This window comes from Oryctolagus cuniculus, chromosome 4 (assembly GCF_051225735.1).
Source record: "Oryctolagus cuniculus isolate XC-2025 breed Fujian yellow rabbit chromosome 4, ASM5122573v1, whole genome shotgun sequence".
Lineage (NCBI taxonomy): Eukaryota > Metazoa > Chordata > Mammalia > Lagomorpha > Leporidae > Oryctolagus > Oryctolagus cuniculus.
This window is the reverse complement of record NC_142870.1, coordinates 77,109,527-77,126,412: the sequence shown is the minus strand read 5'-3', so window position 1 is coordinate 77,126,412 and position 16,886 is coordinate 77,109,527.

The window sequence follows — 16,886 nt, the reverse complement described above, 5'->3', positions numbered from 1 at the left end:
GTTACAGGAAATTAAGACCATCATAGTGGTACTAGTCAGATTTTTGCTGTTTGGTACCTCTCTTACTTCCCTTCATGTAAAAGCAGCCAAAGAGCCTAGTGAGTAGGACAGCAGAAAAGGAAATAACCCTCAGACTCTCCCCACATCGACCTGCAGGGCAAGCTCCCAGTTGGAGCAAGTGCAAGTTGGGGAAAAGGAGATGAACTTTGCAATGAACTGCAGAATTTTTGTTATTACACTACTCTAGATCGATTGATTATTGCATGAAGACTATTTTAGGGAATCAGGTGACCAGAAGAGAGACTTTATTGTCAAATTGTGAGCATGTAAGCTAGGAAGTCACACCAAGAGTTCACCTGGGATCAGAGGAAGCTGTACCTCAGAGTGGAGGCAATGAAGGGCAAGTACAAAGTTAGTTTCTGACTGCACCCTCTGTGTCTTTCTACTTGAAGAAACCATGTTTGTCCCTGGTTATTCTATTTCATTCCCAATTCCTGACCATAGTTGATTAGACCAAAGAAGTGTATCTGACCAAAGTTAGGCAAACAACAGCCCAGCCAGAGACATGTGAGATACCTTTGAGGGGAAAAAAAAAGGCAAACTGTTTCCTTGGCATGAAATTATGAAAAAAAATAGACAAGTAAAATAATTAGTATACTTACCCTTGGGAACTGAAGCTAAAATATTATTCGTTCATCCAATAAATATTTATCAAGGGCACTACTATATATGAGTATAATAAAGAACAAGAAGCATAAACCCATTGTCTTCAAAGAGCTAACAGAACAAAAAATAATTAAATACATGAAATAATAACTTATCATTATTTCCAGAAAAGAAGTAAATAAAATATTTAGTAGGAACAGCAAGCGGTAGGCTCCTACTCCATACAAGATTATCTGGGAAGGGCTATCTGAGATAGATATTTAAACTGAGATCTGAAGAATGATATAGATACAGGCTTGTGAAGAGTTGAGGAAATTGTTCCAAATATAGAAAAAGGCAAATACAAAGACACTGAGGAGGAAATCACTCAGTACACTCCCGGACCTGACAGACGGCCAGGGCAACTAGGGCAGAATGAGCAAGAAGCATAATAAGATCAAAGAGGGAGACAGGAGCCAGATCGCGATGAGACTGCGATGTCATGTTTAGGACAACACAATCTAATGAAACAGTATTGAAGCCAGTGTGGACTATGAGAAACACATCTTTAAAGAAGAGTAGAGACTGAGTAGAGCTACATGGTAAGATTCATAGCTAACGAGTATAGTAGTGCGCCAAATAATGACATTTTGGTCAATGACAAACTATATATACAACATTGGTCCTATAAGATTATAATAGAGCTTAAAAATTCCTGTCATCTAATGAGTTCATAGCCATAATAACAGTACAATAAGATACATCGCTCTGTTGTGGTAATCCTGTTATAAACAAATCTACTGCACTGCCACTTATACTAAAGTATAGAGCATACAATTATATACAGTACATAATGGTAATAAATGTGTTACTAGTTTGTGTGTCTATAATAGTTTTATTGTTATTTTACAATGAACTCTTTCTATTTATAAAATACAGCATCCTGTATTATACTTGGTAGTCTTATACATCTCATGTTCACATGCCTCTTGACTACATCAAGATGCTATATAAAGTAATTCATCTATACCATCTTCATTTTCACACAGTGAAGAAATTACCTAATGCATTTCTTAGAATGTGTCCCTGTTTTAAGTGTCACATGACTATACCAAGTGCTTTCATGTCTGCCAATTTTCTACATCAGAGTTCATAAATTTTTTTCTTGAAATGACTACATAATAAATATTTAAGGCTTTGTAGATCATATAGCCATGATCAAGCCACTTACCTCTGGTATTATAATACAGAAACACTCATAGGTAACATGTAAATTTATTACAATGGCCATATATAAATAAAATTTATTTCTGGCTTTGAATTTCATATAATTTTCTTGTTTTCTTGTGTCAAGAAACAATCTTTTGATTTGTAAACCATATAAAAACAATACAAAATTTTGTAGTGCATGGATCATAAAACACAAACTATGAGAAGGATTGGTCCAGAAGCCATAGTTTTCTAACTACTGTTCTATATACCTGACCTGTAAATAACTTATTTAATTCTTTCAAAAACCCTATCAATAATTATCAATGTCTTCACTTTATAGAAGGGGTAAAAAGTCTCACAGCTAGACGTTGACAGAACCAAGAAATGAACCCAAGAAATCTGCTTCCAGATCACATGATGTTAATTTTGCAGTCCTGACTCATGCTAATAACTAATTCAAATTTAGCATATTCAAGAGAGAGAAGAACTCCTGGAATGGTAGAATAAAGACCTTAAAAATCTGTTCCTCCATAAAAGCAATGAGAAAGTTGGCAAGAAAAAAAAAAAACTGGTCAAAAATCGAAGTTTTCAGAACTCTAGAAATTAATCAAAGAATGGAACAACCTTGAAAACATTTATGGAAGAAAAATGGTTAAATGTTATTATTTTTTAAAAGTGAGTTTTGTGATATTTTAACAAGTATATTCTCATCCCCTTCTTTCCAACTCTTCGGTAGCACTGGAAACTTTGGAGACATAACAACTGAAGAAAAAGAGCCTAGAAACGCCTGCCAGGAGGCAGGATGGTTTTGGAGGTGCTCTGTTCTAGATAATTGTCATAATTTGGCCCAGCTCACAGGTCTTTATTTGATATGACTGGGAGCTCACTCAGTGTGATAGGCTTTTCTTCTGGGCATTTGCCAAAAAACAATCAGTGGAAATTGTCTAACATTACAGCTTCCTGAAGGAGACAAAATTATTGGGGTTTAAAAAAAAGTAACTTAAAAGGAGACACTGAGAAATGAAATATCCATGGGAAACTTTGAAAAAGTACAACATATTCCAGGAAATCTAGAAGACCAGAAGTAGGTATAGGGCTGTCTGAATGTCTAGGTAAATCCTGAAAAGGCCCTGATACATGGACTCTGGCTGAATTTGAAACTCTATAAAGTAGTAAGTGAAGGCAAAGGAGAAGTTACAAAATTCCAAAGAATGACAGGATGCTCCAATAGGCACAAAAAACTCATAAATAATGGCTAGGAGATATTATTTCAAAGTATTTAAGGACATCGCTGTAATTATTAGATAGACACTAAGATATATGCAAAGAAATAAGAAAAAAAGGCAATAAAAACTGTTCCTGTGGGGCTGGCACTGTGGCATAGCAGGTAAAGCCACTGCCTACAGTGCTGGCATCAGCACTGCTGCCTACAGTTCAGGTCTTGGCTGCTCTACTTCCAATCCAGCTCTCCGCTGTGGCCTGGGAAAGCAGTAGAAGATGGCCCAAGTCCTTGGGTCCCTGCACCCACATGGGAGACCTGGAAGAAGCTCCTGGATCCTGGCTGCGGATGGGCTCAGCTCCAGCCATTGCGGCCATTTGGAGAGTGAACCAGTGGATGGAAGATTCTCTCTCACCCCCCCACCCCCGGTAGCTCTGCCTTTCAAATAAATAAATCAATCTTTAAAAAAAAAAAAAAACTTCCTGAGGAAGCCCAGACATTGGACTTTCTGAAAAGAAACTTTTTATCAGCTATTATAAATATATTCAAAGAACTAAAGGAAAGCATGAGAATAATGTCTTATCAGATAAAAGATATCAATAAGGAGATAGAAAATATACTTTTTTAAAGAACCAAATACAAATTTTGGAATTAAAAAATATTTAGTACTGTGGCTCAATAAAAACTTGAACTAGCAGAATGAAAAAGTCAACAAACTTGAAGTGCATTGATATTATATAATTTAAAGAACGGGAAGGAAAGGCAATCAAGGCTGAAGTATCAGAGACCTATGGAGAATCATCAAACTTATTAACAGATGTATGAAAAGAACTCTAGCAGGAGAAAAGACCATAAAGAATATTTGAAGAAATAATAGCTAGAAACTTTGAAAATTTGATGAAATAATTCTCTACATCCAAGAAACTCAACAAACTCCAAGTAGGTTATACTCAAGGAGATCTACACTGAGACGCATTATAACCAAACTGTTGGAAGTCAAAGAAAATGAATGTTGAAATCAGCAAAGAAAGCAATTTCATAAAGTACAAGGGAGTGGATTGATGTATTCACAGTGCCAAAAGAAAATGACAATGAAGCAGAAATTCTATGTCTAGTAAAATCATCTTTCAACAGCAAAGAAGAAGTGAAATCATAGGTAAACAAAAACTAAGAGAATCTATCACTAACAGAATCAAATATATCTGTTTTACAAGAAAAACTAAAAGGAGACCTTTAAGCTCAAATGAGAGGACACTAGACAATAATTCAAATCCATGAAAAAATAAAGAGCCCCAGAAAAGTTAATTATTTAGAGCAGTATAAGAGGTAATATAAAGGCATTTTACATTAAAATTCTTATTTCCTATATGATTTGAAAGATGAATGAGTAAGCAGGTAATAAAACTGTGTTAATAGGTTTAATAATCAAAGATATAATTTGTATGACAAAGCAGAGCATCAAGAAAATAAAGACTTGATAATACTATAAATCAACCATACCTGTCAGATATTTATATAACATTCCACCCCGAAACAGAATATGCATTCTTGGAAGGGCATATAGAATATCTGCTAATCCATAAAACAGTCTTAATACATGGAAAAATATTAACAGCATGCAAAGTATGTTCTCCATCTACAACAAAATGAAATTTAAAATCAGTACCAAAAGGAAATTTTGGAGATTTACAAATATGCAGAAATTAAACAACACACTCAAACAGTAAATCAAAGAAGTCATAGTGAGTATTAGAAAATACTTTGAAGTGAATGAAAAGGAAAACACATACAAAATCATATGAAAACTTATGGCATACAGTTAAGCATTTGGGCCTTTTTTTTTTAAATTACTTATGTATTTGAAAAGAACAGTTACAGAGAGGCAGAGAGAGAGAGAAAGAGAAAGAGAGAGACAGAGACAGAGAATGGTCTTCCATCCACTGGTTCACTCCCCAAAATAGCAATGGACTGGGCCGATCTGAAGCCAAGAGCCAGGAGGTTCTTCCTTGTCTCTCATGTGAGTGCAGGGGCCCAAGGACTAGGATAATCCTCCACCGCTTTCCCAGGCCATAGCAGGGAGCTGGATTGGAAAAGGAGCAGCGGGGACTCAAACCAACGCCCCTATAGGATGCTAGCGCTACAGGCGGTAGCTTTACCCGCTATGCCACAGCACTGGCTCCAACAGATAAGTATTTGTTAAAGAGAAATTTATAACTATAAATGTGGATCTTAAAAAAAAAGATCATAATCCATAACCCAACTTTCCACCTTAAGAAATCAGAAAAAGAACAACAAATTCAAGCAAGCAGAAGGAAGGAAATAATATTAAAGTAAAAATAAATGAAATAGAGAATAAATAGATAAGAAAAGTTGACTCTTAGTATATCAACACATTTCAAATTACTTTGTGAAGCTGACCAAGAAAAAAAAAGTGAATATTCAGGTGAATAAAATCAAGAATGAAAGAGGGGAATTTACTACTGAACTTACAGAAATAAAAAGGATTATAAAGGAATAGTATGAGCAATTGTATGTCAACAAATTATATAATATAGGTAAAAATGGAGGAACTCCTAGAAAGGCACAAACTAACAAAATGGGTTCAAGAAGAAACAGAATATTTGAATAGACCTATAAAAGGTAAAGAGATTTGATTAGTAATTGAAAAAATCCCTCCCCTCCCCCCAAAAAAAGGCAAGCACCAATCCTTCACAAACTCTTTCAAAAACCAGAAAAAGGGAAAAAGCATTTCCAAGCTTATTCTATGAGGGCAAGGAAAGGAAACTGCAGACCAATAATATACCTCATGAATACAGATGCAGAAATTCTCAACAAAATACCAGCAAGCTAAATCATGCATATAATGAAGTGGGGTTTATCCGAGGAACACATGGATGTTTGACATGTGAAAATCAATCAGTATATTATACCACATTAATAAAATAAAGGAAAAAACACATGAGTCAGGAGAATATGATTAAGGGCATAGACCCTAGATCCAACAATTTTTATTTGTAAAATTTTAAAGGGAGGGAGAAAGGAAGAGAAGGAGAGATAGTATCTACCTGCTGATTCATTCCAAAATGCCCACAAGGGCTGGAGCTGGGCCAGGCCAAAGCCAGGAGCTGACAACACAACCCAGGCCTCCCTAGAATCGGTGGCAGGAACCCAATTACTTGAGCCATCACTGCTGCCTGCATTAACAGGTCTGCAATAACAGGAAGATGGAGTCAGGAACTGAACCCAGGAAACCCAGTGTGGGGTGGCGCACCGTAACCACTAGGCTAAACACTTGGTCCTACTTAGGTTTCTGTACTAGCTCTTTGCGTACTAGCAGCTTTGTGATCTAGGGCAAGTCAGAAATTTTTCTATGCCTATTTTGTCTTAAATCTTAAATTGTTTTGAGGTACAAGTGAATACATGATAAAGGGCTTGGAATAGTGCCAGATACCTAAATGCTATTCAAGTGTCCTCTGTTGCTATTTTAATATTTTTTTATTACTAAATCTGCTGGGGACCATTAAAATTATGACTAATCTAACTCCAAAGTAGCACAATTGACACACTCAATTTTCTATTTAAATGCTATAGAAATGTCATGGAGAATTAACAGATGCTTTCAGAGATTAGAATAAGCTCATCAAAAAGGAGAAAAAAAAGTTTAAGCTTCTCAAAGAAAATTTCTTTATCTCCCCTACCATGCTTCCCCAATGTTCATGTCAGAGAATGACACCATTCTTTAAAAAAAAATCTTTTTACTTACTTTTTTACTTAAAAGGCAGAATAATCAGGGTAGGGAGGAGATACTTCCACTAGCTGATCCACTCCCCAAGTGGCTGGGCCAGACCAAAGCCAGGAGCCTGGAAATCCATCTGGGTCTCCCATGTGGGTATCACAGGCCCAAGTACTTGGGCCATCATTTGCTGCCTTCCCAGGTGCATTAGCAGGGAGCTGGATCAGAAGCAGAGCAGCCAGGACTCAAACCAGCACTCTGATATGGGATTCTGCCCTCACAAGCTGAGGTTCAACCCACTGCAACACAATGCGAGCCCTGAGCATTCTCCATTCACCATTCAAAAAATTTTAATTTGTCTTTGTTTTCTTTTCCCCCTTCATAGTCAACATCCAGTGCACAAGTAAACTCTTCCAGATGTATTCCAATCCTGCCACTTCCTACCTTCCTCTCAGTAGCATGTTGGCCTGGGCTGTCATCACCAGTTCTGGATTCCTATAGCAGTCTCCATCCAGGTCTCTACTCCTGCAGTGTCATCTCCACACAGCAGCCAGGATGACATGTAAACAAACTATAAATTAGGACTCTTCTTGCCATACCCTAGAGGGCCCTGGATACTTTTCTAACCCTATAGTATGTGAAGCTTCTCTCTCCTCTCAGCCCGCCAGCTACAACTGATTCCAGTGTTGATCCTAACACCACAAGCACATTCTTGCCTTAGCATCACTGAACTTTCTATTTCTTCAGCCAGGAACACCCTTGTCTCATGGTTTCCTTTCTCAATTCATTCAGGTCTGTGCTCAAATTTCATCTCCTCCTTAGGGCCGGCCCTGTGGCATAGCTGGCTAAGCCTCCAACTGTGATGCTGGCATCCCTTATGGGCAGCCATGCAAAACCTGGTTGCTCCAGTTCCGATCTAGCTCCCTGTTAATGTGCCTAGGAAAGGAGCAGAGGATGGCCCAAGTGCTTGGGCACCTGCACCCACATGCAGGCCCCTGGTTTCTGCCTGGCCCAGCCCTGGCTGTTGCAGCCATTTGGGAAATAAACCAGCAGATGGAAGATTCTCTCTCCCCCCACACCCTGTCTTTCCTGCTCTCTCTGTAATTCTGCCTTTCAAATAAAAATAAATCTTTAAAGAATGTCATCTTCTCAAAAGCTTTATCTGATGATCCTATCTAAAACAGTGCCCTGTGATTCTTTGTCTTCTTTCCCTGCTTTATTTTTCTTCATAGCATTTCTTGCTACTTGAAAACACACATCTATCATCTCTTTAAGGCCTGTCCCTTCCCATTAAAGTCGGAATGCTTTAACTTTGTCTGTTTTGTCCACCACTTCATTCTTGTTACCTAGAGTAGTACCCGGCACACAGTAAAAAGGAAACTATTACCTATTGATTGGAAAATACCAACACAGGGCTGGACCTTCATGTTACGGAAGTGGGACACTAGCAGGAATGAGCAGAGTCTGTTTAAAGTGATGGTTAAAATCGAGGGTTAACCACTAGACTCTAGAAACAAATCTAGCTCACTATTTTTATAAAGTTTTCCTAGCACACAGCCACATCCATTCATTTACATATTGTCTGAGGCTACTTCTGGGCTGCAAAGGCAGAGGCAGGTACTTGCAACAGAGACCAGGGGACTCACAAAGCAGAAAATATTTGCCATCTGAGTCTTTACAGAAGCTTTGCTGACCTCTGGTAAAAATGCTTGAATAAAGTGATCCAATCTCTAACTTCAATACTTGCCATGTTCTTAAATGATTTCACATAGGAGTATTAAAATAACAGTGGATTACAAATATTATCTGACATATAATTCCAAGGAGGTAGTACTTGCACATTATTGGGGGAAGGGCGAAGTTGCTTTCCAAAATAGTGACTTGTCATTTTCTCTGGAGAAGTTCCTATTTCTTACCAGAGCTTATATTAGGCTCTCTGGGCTGTGCTTTCTCTGGCTTCCTGAAGATACTTTGCATGGTTTTTGGAGCAATTAAATGTGGACCTTAAATCTGACAGATAATAATGATACATCCTGGGGGCTGGCACTGTGGCATAGCAGGTAAAGCCACCGCCTGCAGTGCTGGTATCTGATGTGGGCACCTGCATCCTGTATGGGTGCCGGTTTGTGTCTTGGCTGCTCCACTTCCGATCCAGCTCTCTGCTATGGCCTGGGAAGGCAGTGGAAGATGGTCCAAGTCCTTGGGCCCCTACACCCATGTGGGAGACCTGGAAGAAGCACCAGGCTCCTTCAGATCAGCGCAGCTCTGGCCATTGCAGCCATTTGGGGAGTGAACCAGCGTATGGAAGACCTCTCTCTCTCTCTCTGCCTCTGCCTCTGAAATTCTGCCTTTCAAATAAATAAATAAATCTTTAAAAAAAAAAAAACTATATGTCCTCATGGAATCATCATATATATATTTTGATGCTATTATTTTATTGGATGTGGAAATATTTAGTCTTCTTAAGCTAATTGATTTACCTATAAAAAAAAAAAGCATATGAAGAAGAAAGCACCTGGCTCTTGGCTTCGGATCAGCTTAGCGCGCCTCCTGCAAAGCACTGGCCATAGCGGCCACTTGGAGGATGAACCAATGGAAAAAGGAAGACCTTTCTGTCTGTCTCTCTCTCTCTCTCACTAACTCTGCCTGTCAAATAAATAAATAATGGAAAACTTTCAAAAAAAAAAAAGCATAGGAAAATAAAATTACCTTTCACATTTCATATAAAATGTCACCTTTTCCATGAAGGATTCTGTGATCTGCTAGATGGAATTAACCTCTGTCTCCTCTGTAGCATGCATCTTGTACCTCTATTGAATCTGTCATGTTATGTCTTGTTTTGAAGTTGTCTGTAAATATATCTAATGCCTCCTCTAAAACAAGGTCCTTAATGGTGTAATGTTTATCTTGCTAGCTTCTGAATACCAAGTGTATCCTGAATACCCAGTGTTCAGCATAATTCTGGTTCCTAATAGGTGCTAATTAAAATGTGAAGAGTAGACTATTAACCTCCACCACACCTTTTCTCTTTCTTGTTCATTATAGAAGTTGTCACATCTTATTCTGGCCATTCTGTTCTCTCCCTTAATGATCTGAATGTGTTCCCCAAAGTTCATGTATTGGAAGCCTAATCCCAAAATGTGTATGTTAATGCCATTTGGAGGTTGGGAAGTAACTAGAATTAGATGAAATCATGAAATGAGCCTCTCATGATGGCATTAGTGATTTCGGAAGATGAGGGAGGGAGACCCAAGCTAGCAGGCTTGCTCTGTCTTTCCACTTGATGCCCTCCACCAAGTCATGACACCAGTGCTGTGGTCTTGCACTTTCCAGCCTGCAGAACAATGAGCCAAATAGGTTCATATTCTTTTAACACATTTTTTTCTTTGAGAGAGAGAGAAAGAAGGAGCTCCCATCTCCTGGTCCCCTCACCTCTCACAACCCTGCAACTCACACATACTTGTCTCCAAAGCCCCACAATGATCAAAACTGGGTGGCACTGAAACCAAGAGCCAGAATCTAATCCAAGTCTCCCATGTGGATGGCAGAGACCCTACCACTCAAGCCATTAACTACTGACCCCCTCAGGGTGCACCCCAGCAGGCTGAAATCAGGAACAGAGCCAGGTCTTGAACCCAGGCACTCTGATATGGGATAGGCAGCATCCCAATTGTTACCCTCAATACCTGTCCCAAATTTCTATTCCTTATAAAATTTCCAGTCTCACATATTTTGTTATAACAGAAAATGGACTAAATCGCTTCCCCTTTCCCTTCTCAGTTTATTTGCTCATTTATGGATCAATACAAACTCTGTGTGTGTGAAAATGTGCTTCCACAGTAGTGTTTTCAAAATACAGCTTTTCTTCTATCTCTAAAATTTCAGCAGCAGAAAAAAAGGAGCTTTATTTCCCTACATTTCCACTTCCCTTCCTCTGTGCTCCATCGATCCAAAACGCCTGGATCTGTCTTGGCAAGAACTCACTGGTCAAAAGTACAAGCAGCTTCTCTGCTCTGAATTTTAACCTCATGACAGAGGAAGGTTCTCTTCTATTCCTACTCTCATCAAAACAAGGCCTTAACTACAAAGAATGTAGGATTCTTGTATTTAAAAACAAACTCATGGAGGGCAGATGTTGAGCTGAGCTGTTAAGACATCTGCATCCCAGACTGGAGTGTGTAGGTCAGATCCCCAGTCTGGCTCTGGACTCAGACCTGCTAAGGTAGACCCTGGGAGGCAGCAGGGATGGCTCAAGCAGCTGGACTCCCACCACCCATGTGGGATGACAGCATTGAGTGCTTGGCTTCAACTACAGTGAGGACCCATTGAAGGAATTTAGGGAGTGGCCCAGTGGCTGTAAGCTCTGTTTCTGTCTCTCAGCCTTTCAGGTAAATAATAAATACATAAATAAAATTGTTTAAGAAAACTCATAAAAAGTAATCAGGATAAAAATGGAAACCCTTGGGGCTGGCACTGTGGCATAGCTGATAAAGTCACCGCCAGCAGTGCCAGCAAACAATATGGGTGCCAGTTGGAGTCCTGGCTGTTCTACTTCTGATCCAGCTCCCTGCTAATGTACCTGGGAAAGCAGTAGAAGATAGCCCAAGTGCTTGGGCCCCTGCACCCACATGGGAGACCCAGAAGAATTTCCTGGTTCCTGGCTTTGGATTGGCCCAGCTCCAGCCATTGAGGCCTTTTGGGGAGTGAACCAGTGGATGGAAGTTTCTCTCCCCTCCCCGCCTGGCTCTCTGTAACTCTGCCTTTCAAATAAATAAATAAATCTTAACAGGGAACCCTCAGGAGTCAATTTGCCCATGATGCCCTTCATAGGCTGTGGACTGACAGCTGTCTTCATTAGGGCCAAGAACATGTCCCTTTCTGGCCCCAGCTCCATGTCTGTGGGCCCTTGTGTCTATTACTAGTGCTGCTGTTGCCAGGGCTGACTCCAGCTTCCTGGGCACCCACCAGATGCAGCTGCCAGACTGAAAGAGAAGAAGAATCGATTTCCACTTCCAACTTGAGACTGTCCGCACTGTTCTGACCTTGAACAGGGCTATTTCACTTTCTTGCCAATCCTCGGTCCATAGCCAGGGTTTGCTCTCAGCACTGTTTTGATGCATTTCACTAGGATTTTTTTTCCACTTTTCAGTGGCCTCTCATCTTTCCTGGCCTTGTGCCCTGACCCTCTCCAAATCCAGCAGGGCCTCCTAGCCAACCAGGACAATGATGGGCACTGAGAAGAAGCTGCGGCATCGGCTCTTGGCAGGCTGACAGGCACCAAGGAGGACCAGGGGCCGGGAGAGACCTGCAGGTGTCTGGTCCATCTTTCCCTGGCTGAAGAGATGGGTCCTAACATTGACGTTATGTGACCTTGGTAGGACATGTGCCTGCTTTTGCTTCCTTTTTTACATTTGTAAGATGAAAATAATACCAGGAAGGCACAAATATTCACAGAGAGAGAGAAAAGGCAGGCAGTAAATGTCAGAGCAGTGGTAAGACTTCCTTGGTGGAGAGCAGCAATTGCTTTAGGCTACTTCCATTAAAGATTTCAGAAAGTAGAGCAGCAGAACTCAAATTTGATCAGACTTCCCAACAATAACATCCAAACTAGATTAGGTAGTCAAGCAATCACACTTCTCTTTGCAGTGAGTACACTTTATTGTCAGAAATTGGACCTGTCTAGGAAATACTGATTCCTGCACGGTTCTGCTGTTGTAGAACCTCCTATTCATTTCACAGCCCATTCCTTTCCTTTGGGCTGCATTCCAGCAAGAGATGGTCACGTGACTCGCTCTGAGGCAGTTGAGGCTTACTGCTAGGGAGAGCCTTAATTTCTTCTGTAGACTGGAAGGCAAGAGTGGAGAGACCTGAGATCTGTTAGGCTATGGCTATGTTTTGGTCCCTAGACTAGTGGTGTTGAAGTGGAAGAACCTTTAAAAGACAGGGTCTAGGATAACCTTAGGTCATGGGGACACCACCCTTGGAAAGGATTAACGCTGGTTTTGCAGAATGGATTAGTTCCTGCAAGAGCGTTACAGAAAGAGCAAGCCTGTTCCCTTCCCAGTCTCACCAGGTGTAATCTTCTTGCATGTAGTCCTACCATGATACCATCTTTCATGTTGTGATATAGCCAGAAGGCCCTCACCAGAGTGATCAGATGTCAGTACACACTCTTGGACCTCCAGACCTGTGAGCTAATATGCCTATTTTCTTTATAAAACAGTCAGTCTTGGGTATTTTGCTATAGCAACACAAAGTGGAATGAAACATGATTCTACCTCAGTTTGCTGCACTCTCTCTCAGCCTCAATTTCTCTTCCCAACAAAATAAATTGGCTAAATATGTACATTCTTAGTGGCATCAAGTACATCACAACGCTGATGGCAAGAGGAAAATGATGGACTCTCACTAATTCTTCTTTGCAGCACAAATGGAAACTTTTTTTAGAAGAACTCAACAATATAGCCTTAGACATGGCAGGAGGGAAGTTGGTAGAAAGAAAGCTGTGTTCCATAGTCCTGGACATTCATTCTTCTTAAGCAATAGAATCTATAGAGACCAGCAAGAATCGTCTTCTTGAAGCACCATTCCTGCCCTCCACTGCCCATCTAGTTCACTACACATAGAGTGAGCATTTTCATGTGCAGACACTACTGGAAATACAAAAATAAAATAAGCTAGATACTTTCCAAATCAAGTTCTCAATACTTAGCAGGAACAAGAAGCCAGCAAAGTTTCAGCACAAGAATCCTAGTTGATGAATCATTGTGATATTCTTTGTCACCTACTCAAGAAAGAAATTAAGTAGAAGTTAAAAAGGAAGTTTTAAAATTAGGCATACCTAGATTCAAATATAGGCAAGTTAATCTCTATCAGTCTATCTATCTTTAAAAGGGCACAATAATGCTTATAGCATCTCTCTACAAACAGTATCTCTACTGCAAGTAAAAGGTCTTCATAGGGCAGACATATTTGCCTAGTAGTTAAGATATGGCTTGGGACACCCACATTCCATACTAGAGGTGGGGTTTGAGCCCCAACTCTAACTCCTAATTCCAGCTTCCTGATAATGCACACTGTGGGAAGCAGCAGATGATGGCTCAAGTGCTTGGGTCCCTGTTAATCACCTGGGAGATCTGGGTTGAGCTTTTGGCACCTGAATTCATCCTGCAAAACCTGGCCTGGGGCCACTGCAGGTGTCTGGAGAGTGAACCAGCAAATGGGAACTCTCTGCTTCTCAAATAAAACAAAAATGAATTTTAAAAAGTTCTTCACTGTACCAGCCTTGTGATGCAGTGGATTGAGCTACTGCCTGCCATGCCAGCATCACATATGAGCCCTAGTTCTAGTTCTAGGTGCTCTACTCACAATCTAGCTCCCTGCTAATGTGCCTGAGAAAGCCGTGGAAGATGGCCCAAGTGCTGGATGGAATTCCAGGCTCCTGGCTACCAGCCCTTGCCATTACAGCTGTTTGGGGAGTGAACCAGCAGATGAAAGATCTCTCACTCTCTTCCTCTCCCTCTCTCTCTGTCACTCTACTCTTTAAATAAATAAATAAATAAATAAATAATTCTTTTTTTAAAAGTTCTTCACTTTCTTTCCATAAATATTTTTGAGGGCTTCTACCTCCCAAGCATGTTAGAAAATAACTAAGGATATAATTTTGAGTGTAGATGTGGCCTCTTCCCTCATGGATTTTGCAGTATAGAGTCAAAACTAATCAGATATCTTTTAAAAATAAGTCTGAATTACATAATCTTACTCTTGTCATCTGCTTTAAATCTAGACACTTTTGCATTGGCTTGGAGCTCTCCACCAATGACTTCCATGCTACTTTTTACCAGTTTTTATTCATCATAAACCATATTGTTCAATAATCTCACATTTCATCGCTCTGTTTCAGACATCCTAGTTCATTTTAATAGTGTTTCAATCTTCTGAACAGAGTTAATACATTTCTGCTTGAAACCATCGTTCATGAGCTATTCAAATGCTTTTCCACACTCTGCCAAAACTTTTCTTCCTCTTTTCCCAAACTTTGCTACAGCCTTCTTGTCCCACCCCACCCAGCCTGATATTTCTTTCACTCTGCTTCCTTCTGGTACCAACAGAGCTCTGTAAAGTTTCCGTTTGTGCTAGAATGTATTCTTTATGTTCTTTTCATATTGTTCTCACTTTTTTTGAAGTCTTAGAAATCAACAACTTCAGGAAGTAATAGGCACTTCAAAAATAAAAAAGCAAAGGATAGTTTACCTTCTCAAGAAATCGACCATTTTCTTAAAACAAAAATATTTATTGGAAATGGTCAAACAATGTAGGTTGCTTCAGTTAGAAAACAGAATCAAATGGGAAATAAGAACCTTTAAAAAAGCCTATAAAAGCAAGTGTATTTCCTGTAGTATACTAGGAAAATACAGTCAATAACAATAGGAACTAAAATGTATGGAGTTCTTTTCTTTTACCAATTACAAAAAGAAACTTTACATATATTATTTCATATAATTTCCAGAATTCCCTGAAGTAGAATTCTTATCTTTATTTTATAATGTTGAATAATGCTAAAATGTTGAGAAGTATCACCCAGTCCCATGACCTCTAAAAAAAATAGAAGGACAAATTTCTTTTGAGCAGCTAATTATTGAGACTGAGGGGTAGAGAGGGTCATGTGCTGAGGAGTGGAGAGAATTCTGAAAAGTTGAGAAGCCAAATGGCTTCAGAAAATGAAGTTGAATATCATAGGGAAGATTGGGTCATAGGATGTAGAGGGAGGAGATGCAGGCAAGTAAATGGGATTTAGTAAGTCTACAGAACATTTTAAGGAAGCTCTGCATGTTCCTTCTCCATCTCCTAAAAAAACTCTAGACCTGCATTGTTTTTTCAAACTTTCTGCTTCAAATTTTCTTTAATGTGCCTCGTAGTAAGAGCTAGATAGCCCAACTCATTCAGGCTTACCCAGAGGTGAGCCCCCCCCCCGCCCCGCCCCGGTTGTTGGAGGGGTAAAAGTGACAGGAATTAACTTACGACAAATAGACATCAATCTCTGGTCAAGGGCTTTACAATGAGGGAAGCATGGGAAGGATTTTCTCTCTCTGTGTTATGTTATGTGCTCTCTCTGTATTACAGTGAATGGAGATTTTAAAAGAGCAGACGTATGCAGAATGATGTCAGTGTCATTTGCTGAAAATAAATGCAAAAACTTAAACTGGAAGGTTTAGGTCTTGAAGCTTGTCGAAGAAATCCGAAGGCTAAGGCCTCAGGGATACAGAGGGGAGGCTACCTCAGAGCTGCATGGTAGGGGGAGAGTTTGGATTTCCACCAATTTAGGTTAAATCTCCAATTTTTCTTCCTCTTTCCTAACATTTTCTCATTGACTTTACTACCAACCCAGGAATAGACTTTATCTCCTTATCTTTAAGCTGCTGGGGCAGGAAGAATGAGCAAGGCGTTGCTTGAAGAAGAGCTATTAAAATAAAATGATTGGAATTAGTGTAGTGGTGCAGGGAGAGCAGCTGCACTTCTTCTGCAGAATTCAGGGCCTTATTTGCATTTGAAAAACAATCTCATTAGAGCCATATATTAGATTATGAGATATTTTCCAGAAAAAATATTTCAGAAGAACCACAGCAATCTCTTGCATGTGCATTTATACTCACACTTAGAATCACATACACACACATACTTAATTTTCCAATTAAAAATACATGCACAATTTTTCAATTAAAAAGCATGCAGAATGTAAGATAAACTGATGACTGCATATTCCTAAACTTACACTTGATCTTAGCCAAGAGACTGAGAAGCAAGTATATTCCTAAACTTAAACTTAAGAGAAAAATCTGTGGAGGTTTAACAAGAAAAGGACTAAGGGCTTAGAGAAAAGACATTGGGGAAAGTTGTATGGCAAGGTTCAGAGAACTGTGGAACTGGTGCTATTTAACAATAACTGAGCTGGACGACCAGCGTTTGGTACAGCAGTGAAGACACCGCTTGGCACGCCACGTTCCATATCTGAGGGACTGGGTTCAAGTCCCACCCTGCTTCTGGTTCCAGCTTTTTGCTAATGGGCGTCTCCTCCTG